Source organism: Protopterus annectens, chromosome 2.part2, assembly GCF_019279795.1.
Source record: "Protopterus annectens isolate FY-2018-M chromosome 2.part2, PAN1.0, whole genome shotgun sequence".
Lineage (NCBI taxonomy): Eukaryota > Metazoa > Chordata > Ceratodontiformes > Protopteridae > Protopterus > Protopterus annectens.
Genome location: NC_056730.1, coordinates 142,826,352 through 142,840,562, shown reverse-complemented (window position 1 = coordinate 142,840,562; position 14,211 = coordinate 142,826,352). Strand labels below are relative to the sequence as shown.

The window sequence follows — 14,211 nt, the reverse complement described above, 5'->3', positions numbered from 1 at the left end:
CAGCTATTTTGATTAAGAATTTAATTTGTGTGTAACAGACATGATCACATGCTTACACATTCAAATGTACTCTTGTCAAACTGTCTTGCAAATATTTGCATGATCACTGTGTAAATATGCATACATTCAGTGTTCTAGTCTCTCAACAAATTCATTGATTAAGGTAACTGCCATTCAGTTTTTCTGTAATTATATTTTGTGTATTTGTAATCAAACTAGTTTCCTCCCTCAGACCTCCAATGAAAATGGGACACCTTGATCAAAAAGATAAAACGACACATTTTAAATCCATCCATCTACAACCCCTTTTCTCCCATTTTTTTGTACATGGGGCTGGGGTGTCACTCATCTACAGCCAAGGTTCGCACAGTTGTGGCTGTTCTTCCATATCACACACTTGCGCATACACTCACACCTATGGTCAATTTAGAGTGTCCAGTGCACATATATATTTTAAATGGCCCACAAGAATGTTTCTGCTTAGTGGAAGAAGTAAGTTTATCTAAGCCACTCGTACTTCATCCCTTTTACCTCTTGTCAACAAGGTAACAAGGAAAGCAACAACTGTACAATTAAGAAAAGGAAATGGAGTGGGGATATGGCAGTAACTGTTAGGGCACCCACTTCAGCACTGAAGTACTTATTTAAAATGAGAGTGAAGTATGAGAACAAGAAAACCCTTATTTAAGTAATTTACGCACACAGAAAAGAAGGATGCATGAATGAAAAATACCTGAAATACAAATAATTGTACAAGGGAAAAACAAAAAGAAAGCCACCTGCATCTGTTTCCCTCATTGTCCAATAACAAACTCATCAGATATACTCATCCCTCTATTAACATGCATAAAACTTGCAGCTATATAATTTTAACTCCAGCTGAAACGTACTTTTCTAGGAAGCTCAGCTACTACTGAACAACTTCACCTTTCTCTGTGTTCCCTCCTTCCAAACAAACCAATTCAACTAACTCACCTCCAAACATCTAACCCTTTACTACTAACCACCACCTACCCACTCTACCCTATGTACACATGTAAATAATGTTACTTTTGTTTGTATTTTTACATTAATACTCTGTATATTATGAGCATCTATTAGCTCCTTGCTTTTAGCTGTACACTATCGTATTTTGAAGAGCCAACAATGTTCTACATACTGTTGTTCTGTTTTGATTACATCTTGTAACAGCTTTCTTATTTCTACTGTAACTCCAAGGCTGTGGCTGAAATGGGTCTTAAATAAATAAAATAAAAATGTGAAACAGAAAAGATTCAAGACAACAAAACTGAAATTTGATAATCTGAAATCGACTTACTTGTAGTGGCTATATATTAATATTACTTATACTACTGCTGAAAGCCTGAGGATCTTAACGACTGCCTCTGCAGCCACTGGCCATGTTAATTACAGAAGCATGAGAGATTCCCTTCAAAAAGTAGCATACTGCCACAGGTATATCACAGCCAAGGAAAACAGTTGGGCAGTGAAAGACGTTAGCTGGTTACTTTTATGAATTATAAAGGAGTGTCAAAGGACCAGTTCTGTGCATGCATACATTTTCTTGTCTTCAATGTCTGAGTCAAAGTGACAGGTGCCATACCTTTTAAAACTACTTTTCTAATATCCCTTCTTCATCTTTTGTCTTTTACCGGTTAGGGGTCACCGCAGAGGATCACCTGTCCGCTCATGATTGGCAGTAAAGTTTTACAGCGTCCCTACTGTGATCAATTAGTCCTGATAGGTATCTTGAGTTTATTCAGCAGAAAAAGAAGTAACCATCCTTTGTTTAAAAGCAAAGTAAACATACTAATTTACTTATGTGCAGGACTGTGGCACTGATGTTTCAGCCATGCAAAGAAGGGACTTCACTTAAAGGGATCGCTTTGTTTACTTCAGAGTTATTTGACTCTGGAAGACTTTTGCTCAACTGCATATCTCTGTATCTGTACGTTAAATAAAACAGACACAATGCATGAGCCAAAATATGCACATCTGTGCTTTTCAACAGCTGACCCTGTGGAGATGAATGGAATACTGGGAATGCTGAAGAATGCCTTAGTTCATGTAGCTGTTTTAAATATGATTCAACAATGCTAGGGTTAACATGCGATTCCAGAAGCAGGGCCAGTACCATGCTGCAAAGTAGTACAAACGTACAGAAATAATAACAGTATATAAACTAATATATGCAAGAACTTAGTTCTGCAAAACAACACATAAAAATACATTAACAGATTTAGTAACAAGCAAAACTAAGGTGTAAATACTTGAAGAAAACTACTTCTACTTTCATAAATCAAGCTACTGCAATGTAATATAAACAGAAAACATTTCAGGAGATGCTGCATAAAGCCATTAGTTAATTGTGTTCCAGATTATACAAGGTGATATAGTGGTCCAGTCATCACTAAGCATTGACTTTTCTGACCCAGAGCATTTCCTGCTTGCTCAGTAGTTTGGAGTGATCTTGACCATGAGGCAATGGGGATGGCAACTAAATAAATGGATGAAATGGATGAAGGTCAGTGTAAAAGCAGGAAGAATACCCAATGACAACTAGAGCTGGGCAGGGCAGGCACTGACGTTTGCAAATAAATCTGTTTAAAACTGACATACACCAGACAGCTAATGCTTTCCTAGAATCTGCGCTTGCTGCATTTCCTAACAAATCAATGCAGCCATTCCAAACAGACATCAGTCCACATTCAATCAGATTTATGATAGCATTCTTTTCTGCATTAGAGTTAATTAAAATATGTCAGTTTATAACTATATCGTAGTACATGCTTCCCTACCCCATGGTAATGCTCACTATTTATTCCTCAATGTGCCTGTACAATCAGCTCACTGGAATTCTTAAGCTTTGAGGGTCACTGCACAACTTGGGCATTTGTCAGCTAGAAGGATGGATTATTGTTTTTGCCATAATGCTCTCAGCATGTTCATCAAAAGTAAACAAACATTTAAATCCGTAATCACTGCTAAAAATGAATGATTTACCACAATGCATTATAGGTTGATTAGCAGATTAGCCCACAATGTGTTGCTTGAGATTCACAATGTACATCAACAATGGAAATGTGAACTGCAGATGGAGATGTAAGCAAAGGACATGCACTTCAATGAAATCACTACAAATGTACACAAGCACAAGTGTACTCGTTAACGCTTCAATACGTATGAACTTCTGTAAGTCACTGCTCCTTTTTGCATGTACTTCTGTATCATTATGGGAATGTAAAACTTATTTAGTTTGCTTTCGGGGGAGAAAGTTAGTGCCCACGTTTCATTATTTTATTTATTAGATTTCTGTTGTTTATTCATTACAATGGCATAGCTCCACATTTAAATTGTGTAATTGATCGCAGTTACATATGACTTCAATGTATAATGGATGTGCCACTAAAAGTATATAACAAGGTTAACAAACAATTACATTATTATAATTACAGCATAAATAATAGGAAAGGGGGAAAAACAACACAAATTAAAATAAAGTAAAACTGCCACAAAGAAATTCCAGTATTACCAACAAAATTATACTGCATGCAAAACAGCTCTGAGGAGACTATTAAAGATCCTACGAGTTATATAAAATTATCTCTAACCTTTATTGTTCGGATGCTAATAATACATCGGTAGTACAGTAATAATGTGTTAAATAATGAAACACGGATAGAGCCTACAGTATTCTTCACTGTGCCCTTCTCACAAATCTGCAGGCATACACAGAACTGTATTCATTTACTAAGAACTACAATGTTAACAGAGACACAAGACTCCAAAAATATTAAAACATCACACATTGTAATAAAGGGAGCCACTTATTCTGAAAAGCCTACCCTGACTCATCAGTAACCCCCCTTCTGATCCTTTCCAAATAAGTTCTGCATTAAGAACCTACATTAGGTCAGCTAAATCTGGAGAAGCTCTAGATTTCCATTTTATAGTACAAGTTGTCATGGGTAATAACTAACATGTTAAATCCTTTACCCACCTTCCCACATCAGGGTAACCTAGACAATATAAACTGGAGAAAACAGTCATGTTTTGAGGCCACAATGCCTTTGCCAGCTTGTTCAAATGTCATCAGAAGTTATCCAAGTCTGGGGCATTCCCAGAAGTATAGATTCAGGTACTCCTCAAACCATCTTAGTGCTTCTCAAAAGTCTCCCTGCACACCCATAAACACTGACTGCTACATGTGTAAGAATACTTGTGCAATGACGTCCAACCAAAATTACAAAGGTTATGTAGTGTGAAAAGAGTTACGTACTCACCATAGTTTGGCATCTGTGCTATCCAGTGTCATTATTCATTACGGATGGGTCACGGATCTGAGCCTTCAAAGTGAGTGACAACTCCTGAGTTGAAGCTCCTCCCTTCTCCTCGCTTCCTACTACCCATAATCCTCAGATTGAGTTTGCTAAGGGACTGTCCCTTACAGGGACTTCGATTATTCAGAAAACACATACCGCTAGCCCACACAACACCTCCAAGCTTCCCTTGGTCACCAGAAGGAGGGGGACGGAGGGTGAGAACGTGATAAATAATGACACTAGATAGCACAGATGCCAAGTTATGGCGAGTACATAACTCTTTATCTGATGCAATCCATGTCATTATTGATCATGGATGGGTCAGAGTCCCCAGCTACCCAAAATCCTGGGAGGCCTCAAGGAAGGACATGCAGGAGCACAGCAGAACCAAAGGCTGCCTTATCACAAACTGCTTGCCCGAGCTCAGGAACCGACAGTTCACGACCACAGCAAACGAGATCTGAGGACTATGGGTAGTAGAAAGTGAAGAGAAGGGAGGAGCTTGAGCTTAGAACCTACCGCTCACTTTGCCAGCTCGGAGACATGACCCATCCATGATCAATAATGACAGAGATAGCATCAGATCTAGGGGATTAAAAGAAGTTCTGTCAAGTATCTGTCAATAACAGTAACCTCAACACTTTTCCCAGTTATTTCTAACATTCTCACTCACATTCACATTGGGGAAAAACAATTACCTAGAAATTCTATTATCCAGCTTTTTGAGCTACACACTTCCTGTAAACTATCATTAATAAATTACAGACACTGACTGCACTGCAAAGAGGGAAACTGTATCCCTTCTGTCAGTCATTCTTGGCCACAAGGCTGTGATGAAACAATCTCCACTGTAAACACAAAATCACTCACTTCACCATTCACAAGATAACATACCTACACCACCCATTAACTGTTACTAACACTGTACCTCACTTCACCATTCACAAGAAAACAGACCTACACCACCCATTAACTGTTACTAACACTGTACCTCAGAATTATCCACCCAGCCAGTAAATTATGGGAAAAGCATAAAGATCAACCACCAAAGGCCAATCTATTGATTCCAGTTCTTTCTGACATTCCTCAATATTCAGATCTCCAAATGTCCACTGCAAGTTGTTTTCTATACTGGCAAATACTCAAGACAAAGGCCAATAATCAGGCTCAACAACTTCTCTAAAACATTATCCAAAGTTTTAAACCTTCAGATGGTCGCCAGAACAAACAAATGGAATTCCACCCAGTGTGGTAACTCAGTAAATTCCACTAAGAAAAAAAGCCTGATTTGTGCAGCTCTGCAGTATAAATGAAGGGAAGGTCTAGATAAGCAGCCAGTACACAATTTCTAGAACAAAAATAAAAGTAGTCAATGCATTTAGAAACATAGTGCAGTAGTTTTTTCTCATATGTTGCTTTGTCTTAAAGCCTGGGGGCTGTGATTTTGAGATCCTCAATTTATTTACTTATATTTGTTTACTGGGGTAGTGCACTGATCAATACTGGCTAAGTTCAGGCTCGGCCCAGATAAAGAACTCTTAACCCACCCCAATTACAAGGGAGACTCGTTTTGTCTGTTCAAGCTGAAAATTAGAAGTAAGGCCCCAACAAATGACAATCTTGTATTAAAATAATTTTTAGGTTAGCAACGTTAGATAAATAAAGGATATTATTAAAATTTGGAGAGAACAGACTTATTTGTTTTTACTTCTTAACAATGTAGAGTACTGAACCACATGGATCTTTTTCAGGCTCAGGCCAGAAGCATCATCTGATTAAGTGACTGGCTTCGAGACTTGCAGTTAAGCCAATACAAGAAAACTCACTACTCACTTCCTTTAGATATGCATAGTCAAATACAGCTTTAAATGGAAACCAAAAGATACCAGCACCATACAATATTCAGTGGGAAAGATGAAGTCTCTTTACTGCAGTCCAGCACTTTAAAACATTACAAGTCAGTATTGGTCTGTGACTTTCTTCAGCATAATACAGACAGCTGCAACATCTTTATAAAAATATGTAGCCACTTCACGATAATAACTCAAGAATACAATTACAGTGACAGCAGCATAATCATCAAATAAATCATTTAAACAAAGCTGTAAAAAATGAAACTGTGTTAAAGATGTGTGGAAGGACTCCATACATATTTACATTTTTTCCTGTTGCACATAAACAACCACAAATATGATAAGATGCACATAACAACCTGTCAACATTAAATAAATTGTGTCATCCACTATAGTTGTAAGAAGGACTCTTGGAGATGTTTATTCAAACCTGGATAAAACATGCCCCACCCCCCAACTGACAATCCTGACTCTCTTGCGTAGCAGGATAGATCCAGTTGCAGCCTAGTCATTAAATCTGCCCCCAAGTCACAGGAGAGCAGGGGGAGTCCACCCAGTCTTAGAGGTTTGCTTCTGGACATCAGTTTAAGCAACCTCTTTAATTTCGCTAATGTCACTAAGGCCATCCAAGATTCAGCTTGCCTTTCAACAAAGCAGGTAAAGTCAAACAGAAAATGCCTTTATCCTATCTAGTCAATCAAACCTACACTCTTTCACTTCTAACATCTTTGCAACCCTGCTTTTCTCTTTTATCCAAGTCACAGTGTTAAGTATTTCTCATAGGCAAGGGAATTATCCAAATATCTTAGTTGCAGTCTTTCTTTTTATAATTTCTTGATTTTCTTGTATGGTTTGTTAAAACCATGCACCAGGTTCTCACTCTTCGGCCCTTCCATCTCCTGCGTTTATTTATGCTAATCAAGCCAACACTCCAGAAAACAGACTGAATTCGCACTGCACTGTTAAAATACTGTAAAGCAAAGTCTATGGGAATCTTTAACGACATCTCCGCTAGCTGTAAACATTAACCCTGGCTGCTCATCATACCAGCCTACTTTGTCAATTGCTTTCCATAACTTCTCTAAAAAAGTGGGGAGTCACAGTATCTGGTGCTAAACCTCTAGTGTTTGGAAAAAAATTGACAGTGTTAGCAGCTGAAGAGCAGTCTCAGAATACTACTGGCACAGTTTATAAGGTTTAACTAAATATGCACCTTCTCTGTGGTATATCCTCCTCAATCACTAGGACTGAAACATCAACTTTCAGACTGCTAGTTACTGATAAAGATTTTCCCACACTTCACCTCCTCTTTCTCATGATAACCTGCACTCCTCCACCTTTTTTTCTGAAATGGAGTGTACACAGTCACACAATACAACCAAAATTATAACCAGGTGAACCTCCCCCTTTCTGCCAAAGGTGGGCAGGGATGCTGAGAAGACTGAGCCATGGCCATGCAGGTCTATCATTAAGCCAATTATTATGCATTATAGCAGCTTTCTGGAAGTCTGTCACCCACGGTAACTAAGTCAACATCACTAAAACACCCTTAAAAGTTGATTCACTAGTCAGGGATCTGGTAACTCATGTAGGCAGTAAAAAAGCCATTGACCAACATGTGTCCACGGTAGTAAGAAAATCCTTCTGTGTTGCTCAACTTATAAGCAAGGACACTGCATCTAGGTCCAAAGAGGTCATCATACCACTGTACTCAGCCTTCATCAGGCCTATGATAGAGTATAATGCCCCCTTTGGTATGTAACTGAGCAGAGACATGCAGCAACTGGAACATCCATAAAGGCTCCTTATAAAAAGAATACAGGGAGTAAAAACAATGTCTTAAGCTGATCACCTCAAAGTCCCTTCTCTTTACTTGGTTTCATACATTCATACAAACTTCTGAGATGTGATCTTCACCTGGCATACAAGGCATCTCTTTTACACATCCGGAAAACAAACAATCAGAAATACAAGAGTAAAATACCTTAATTTTTGCTTGTAACATAAACAGAATATGTTGGGGAGACAGACATGCTTCTCAGAGAAGTCCTATTCTGTGGAATGGGCTCCCTATCCATGTGAAGCAGGGTTCGCTCCTATCCCTCTCCAAGCACAACTTGGAGCAATGTATGAGTAATCAGAAACTCTCCCTGGCTCGTATGTTTCTGAATGACAGAGGCAGTCAGCCAATCACCCTCCATAAATCAAATACAAGTCAAATTTGTGGGTCCCACTCTGGTTGCATGGCTAAGCTTTTAAGGGCCCTAATGGTCTTTAGCCTAGTATACACCTATGAACTAAGTGTGTAACTTTTTAACGTGACACGGTCTGATTCATCCACCTTAATCACTAGGACAACGTCTCTGGCAGATTCATCATGGTAGTCTTATGAAAAAGATTCTTCATATAATGTTGGTTCCAAAGGAAGGCCAAAATCTAGGGACCACAGCCAGCATCTAATATGTGAAACTACTCACAGAAGCCCAAATTACAGCTGCACATATGCCCTATATGAACACATTCCTGAGAAAGGCTTGAGAGGTCAATACAGCCCCAGTGGAATGAGCCCTTGACTCATAATCAGACAACTAGCTTGACAAGGCAGACTTGGAAACTCGTTTGCTTACTTTTTTAAACGCATAGGACATGAACAATTTAGAATCCTTTTTGAAGTATTTTGCTCTGTTCAGATAAAAAATATAACTGTCTGTGCACACTCATAATTCAGTAAGTAATAACCTTTTTCTTGTTAGTATTCCTTAGAAAGAATACTTGAAGTTTAATGGATTAACTTAGATTAGATGACTTGGCTACAGTGGGTATGAAAGTGGGTAGTTTGCAGTAGAACACTATCCTACTGAACAATCAGGTATGGTGCAACAATATGCTATGCAGGAAGCTCAGAAAGACTTCTTGCTGAAGTGATAGTTACCAGGAAGAGAGTTTTATGAGACAGAAACTACAAGTCTGCCCTGGAAGTTGACTCAGATAAGGGGAAAGTGAGCAAATGGAGATACCACAGGAGAAGAACTCCATAAGAAGTGGTCTAATAAGAAAGGCACCCCTAAGATATGTTTTACAAACTTTCAGAGACATCAAAGAATAATTCTGAAAGCCTTGATGAAATTGGGTATAGCTGCAATGTTAACTTTGATGGAAACATGGTTTAACCCAGAACCAAAAAAAATTAAGCAAGGTAGTCTAGGGCTGCAGGCACCAGAGCCAAAGCTTTATCAAAGCTTGCTGCTATTGGTCTTCTGGGCAAACAAAAATTTGGATGGCACTGTCAAAGTTAGTTGCATTCCCTGACCATCATTAGAGTTGGAGTAACTAACTAGAGGGCATGCAGTTTCAGATTAGGCCTGCCAAACAGTCGAGTCAACAAGGTTTTGAAAGGGGTAAATATGAGAAGCTTCTTTGTGAGGTCAGATCAGAGCAAATAGTATCAGATTTGCTGGCGACCAAACAATTACCTTGGCTCTGCTTGACTCCATCTGCATAAAACCGAGGAAAATTGGAAAAAGAGGGAGGAAGGCCTGTCTTAGACTAAGGCATCCCTGGCCCGCTGCCCTGGAAAAGGTATCAGGGGAAAATAAGCTGTGTACCTGGCAATGGGTGGGAAGTTAAACAGATTCTAGCACAGCTTCCTGCAATAGCAGAAAAAAATTAATTTCTCCACTGTCCAGCAGTGGCATCAGAGAGACATCTACTAAGCCTGTCCACCAGGAAGCTGGTTGCTTGTCCACCAGGGAGTTGGCTTCTTCTGGAATGTAAGCAGATGACAGAAAAAAAGCTTGACATGGTCCATTCCTATAAATTCATCAACTCTCATCAACTGGGCAGGACCACAGCAGTACCATGTTGTCACAACAAATGGCAATCACTTCATGAAGAATGGAATCTTAACACTGATATGCAGGCGGGTCTCATTCTGTGACTAGACATACTGAGCTGTATGCCCTTGATAATGCTCCTGCACCCTAAGGTTGAGTTGTACATTGCTTCAGCCACCTGGAGTTGGAAATTTGAAATGATCTATTCAGTGAAAGATTGCAGTCAATGAGCCACCACTCCAAGTATCTCTCATGTGCTGTAAAAATCCTGACATTGTCCAACACTGGGTCTACTAAGTCCTCAATGTCCACCAGAGGACCCTTATGTGATGCATCACAAAAGAATGGAATGAGAAACATTGTGGGTGCCATGAACCCCAATGGGTCCAGGCACAACTGCTAACATGGAAGTGGGCTGGCAAATCTTGAAAACTACCTGATTAATCAGAGAGAACCTTTCTGGTGGGTGACTGGCCCTCCAAATAAGGGTATCCAGTAAACAACCTACAAAGATGACAGGCTGCAAAGGCTATCTGGGATTTCACAAAATTTACAGTAATTGTTAAGGGATATAATTACTGAAGGACAGAGTCCTGACTCACTATCAACTTCTCTGAGGATGAAGAAGGAAGGAGTCAGTTGTCTATTTTGTGGAAGACTTTGACACCTTGCAGCCTCTTGCTGCAACCATGGCCATACACTCCAGATCTTAACTCAAGCCATCCAGTGTTGTTTTGTGTTTTCCTGTGCAGCTGTTTGGTAGAAGAAGTTTTGGTCGATTTACATTTTATTTTGATAAGATTGTAATCAGACACACTGTAGCTCTCCCAAGGGGCCTAACCCATTATAATGTGAGACATTACTGTCAGTGGCTGCAAGCACAAGCTATTTCTTGCATTTATATGTGATGCGTCCATGCCATGCTCACTACAGAGGCACTTTCCTCTATGCAGATAACCACGTTCCACCAGGAGATGTCAGGATATAGAATGCAAGAAACATGTGACACTGCTTTGTATGACGTATGGCTAGATTGCACTATTTGTCTGCAGATGTGTAGTCTGTCTATTTTAGCTAGGCTTCACAGCTACGTAATATATACTTTTCTTGCCACCCAATGTTGTGTATCTGTCCTTGTGCATACTTCAGCCCAGCTGTGCAGCCAAAAGGGCACTGACAATGTCTTCACAGCAAGGAAATGATTGGGATAATGGAAACGCAGCAGACCCTTACTGTCCACCATGAAGGTCTGAAGATGTCCTGCTCAGGTGCTCTTTGTCTTACTCCGAGAATGTGCCCACAGCTTGCTCTTGTTGCTATCAGTTGTTTGGTCCATTTTCATGGAATACACACACACACACACACACACACACACACACACACACACACACACACACACACACACACACAGCTGCCTTCAAAGTGCACTGACGTTTCAGATTGGTTTTCATCAGTAATTTTACCTGAGATCATGGCTTTAATTAATGCCAATTAAACAGTGCTGACACGGGTGCTCTTATTGGGTTTATGTTAAAAGGTTAGACTTTTGTTATCATAACAAAATACAGTTTGTTTTATTTTATCTTCATTTTCTTTTATTGAAACAGTAGTAATTAAACGGCTTGTTACCTGTCTGATCCTCTTGTTAAAATCATCTAAAAACAACTGCAAGAGTTGTAAAACAAACTCCATCCAATAGTTAAACTTGGAAAATCCATAAGTCTCAGATTCCTGCGTGTGCTAGCAGTGGAAATGCTAAGCAGCATAGTTCAACATGTGAGCTATGCTGCTATGATTATTTAAGCATTTAATCTTTTTTTTATTTTTATACATGTGCTGCCTGCTGGCCATCAGTCATCCACAATCGGTCACCTAATTCATTCCCTGTAGGGTTACAGAGGATCAAGGAGACCATATTTTAGTTAGTCACTGGGGGGGTCCAGCTACAGCTTAACCTCTTGCCCATGTCTTGTGAATGCTGCTGTGCAAATGTGGCTTGGCAGAGCCAGGTATATTGCCATCCTGTAATGTTGCACACCCCAGATGGTGTCAGTGCAGCAATGGGCTGGAATGCCCCCCCCCCTCCCACAGGCAAGCTGTCATCAGATACTTATTCACTATCATCCTCCTCTTCCTAGATCCCTTCACTATCCTAGCTACTAAATGATCTCAGGTCATCTGGGTTGTGATCAGGGCTTCTATACCACACAGTCAGGGTGACTATTAACCCTTCTGAATGTACAGAAAAAGTACAGTTGTGTACACTTACCATAAATGTAGATGTTCAAGTGTATCCACTGTTGCAGTCATCACTTGTGGTTTAACCCTGCTGGGTAGCCCTCGGCCGGCTTGAATAATACAGTTAAGGATTTCCTTCCTGTGTCGGCTTTTCAGAGATGGAGGCTGACGTCAGGCCATCAGGGCTATAAAGGGTGACAGCCGATGCCATTAGATCAGTTTTTCTTGCCCCCAATAGTCAGGAGTCCCTAAGAGGATACAGAAAAACTGGGGAAGGTGGGAAGGTGGGAGGGAAACAGGACTGCAACAGTGAATACACTTGAACATCTACATTTATGGTAAGTGTACACAAGTGTACTATGTTCTTCATGTTTCACTGTTCCAGTCATCACTTGTGGGAAGATTCCCAAAGCTGAGGAAGAGGATGGAGGAATGTTATATAGATTATGGGGATGCTAGCATGCCCTGCAGGATTGCAGATGCAAATCCTGCCCTGGTTTTGGAGAATGTAGCCAGCTGGTAGTGCTTGGTGAAAGTGTGGATAGAAGTCCATGTAGCAGCCTCCAGGATATCCTTAGTAGGAACACCTCTCAGGAAGACTGTGGAAGTAGAGGCTGCTTTAGTGGAGTGAGAACTGATGGATTTAGGAGGACTCTTTCCATGGAAGGCATAGCAGAAATGTATGCAATGAGAGATCCATTTGGAAATGGTCTTAGCAATGGTGTTCCCCGCTGCCCCAGAGGCGAATGAAACCAGGAGCTGTCAGTTGTTCTGACTGATTTGGTCCTGTCAAGGTAAAATCTCAGCTGTCTGTGTATGTCCAGGGTATGCAGAATTTGTTCTCCTTTATTGGCAGGCTTTGGGAAGAAAGTAGGTAGGTGATTGGTCTGGTTGAGTGTTACCTCAGAGACCACCTTAGGTATAAAGGTGGGGTTGGTTCTCAGAGAGACCTTGTCTGCATGGGAGATGATGAAGGGCTCAGTGGCTATTAGGGTCTGGAGCTCAGATACCCTCCTGGCAGAAGTGATGGCTAGCAATAGAGCACTCTTCCAAGAGAAGTACTTGAGATCTGCTGAGTATGCTGGTTCAAAAGTGGGGAGAGCCAACTTTTCCAAAACAAAGTTAAGATCCCAAGCTGGTGCAGGTGGCTTTCTAGGCAGTCTGATGTGAGCTACACCTCTGAGGAACTGTTTTAAGACGTGCTGACAGAACAAGGGCTGCTCTGCCTGGACATAGGCTGAGATAGCTGAAGCAAGAGTCTTGATAGAGGAGTAGGACAATCCCTTTTCTAGAAGCTCCACCAGGTGGTCCAGAACCAGTGTTAAAGTGGCACTGGTGCTGTCTGTGCCTCTGCTGCTGCACCAGCAGGTGAATCTTTTCCATTTTGCTGAATAAGATTTTCTGGTGCTGGGTCTATGGGCCTCCTTTATAATGTCTAACACTTTCTTGCTGAGGGCTGCAGTGTTACCTGCCTTTGAGGAATCAACCATGCGGTTAACTTGAGAGTGGCCAGGCCTGAGTGCAGTAGCTTCCCTTTCTGCTGTGTGAGAAGGTGTGTGGAGGGGGGAAGAAGGATGGGAGGGTAATTGCTCAGACTGAGCAGCATGGGGTACCAGTGCTGCCTCGGCCAGTCTAGGGCAATTAGGATGGCCCTTGGCCCTTCTTCTCTGTTCTTGAGCAGCACCCTGGGTATCAGAGGCAGTGGTGGGAAAGCGTATACAATCAGGCTGCCCCAATGAAAGGAGAGGGTGCCCACCCTCCAAGCTTCTGAAAAAATACACTGTTACACTGCTGAACATGCATACTCAAAAAAAGGTCAATAGTAGAAATGTATCCTCTGTAAGCCATCACAGCTGAATAAAAACTGTTAAAAGAGAAGACTTTATTCTCCAAGTTAAAAACAGTGATGATTAAAAAGAGGACTAGGATTAACTTCTGATAAGAGCTTTCAGCTATATTAGCCTT

General features: G+C 40.7%; 1 protein-coding gene across 1 annotated transcript in view; it reads right to left on the bottom strand.

The window, feature by feature from the left end:
* The window catches only part of NDUFAF2 (NADH:ubiquinone oxidoreductase complex assembly factor 2), a 1,030,824-nt gene that overhangs the window by 173,230 nt on the left and 843,383 nt on the right, over positions 1–14,211 (bottom strand). The gene's annotated exons all lie outside the window — the stretch shown is intronic.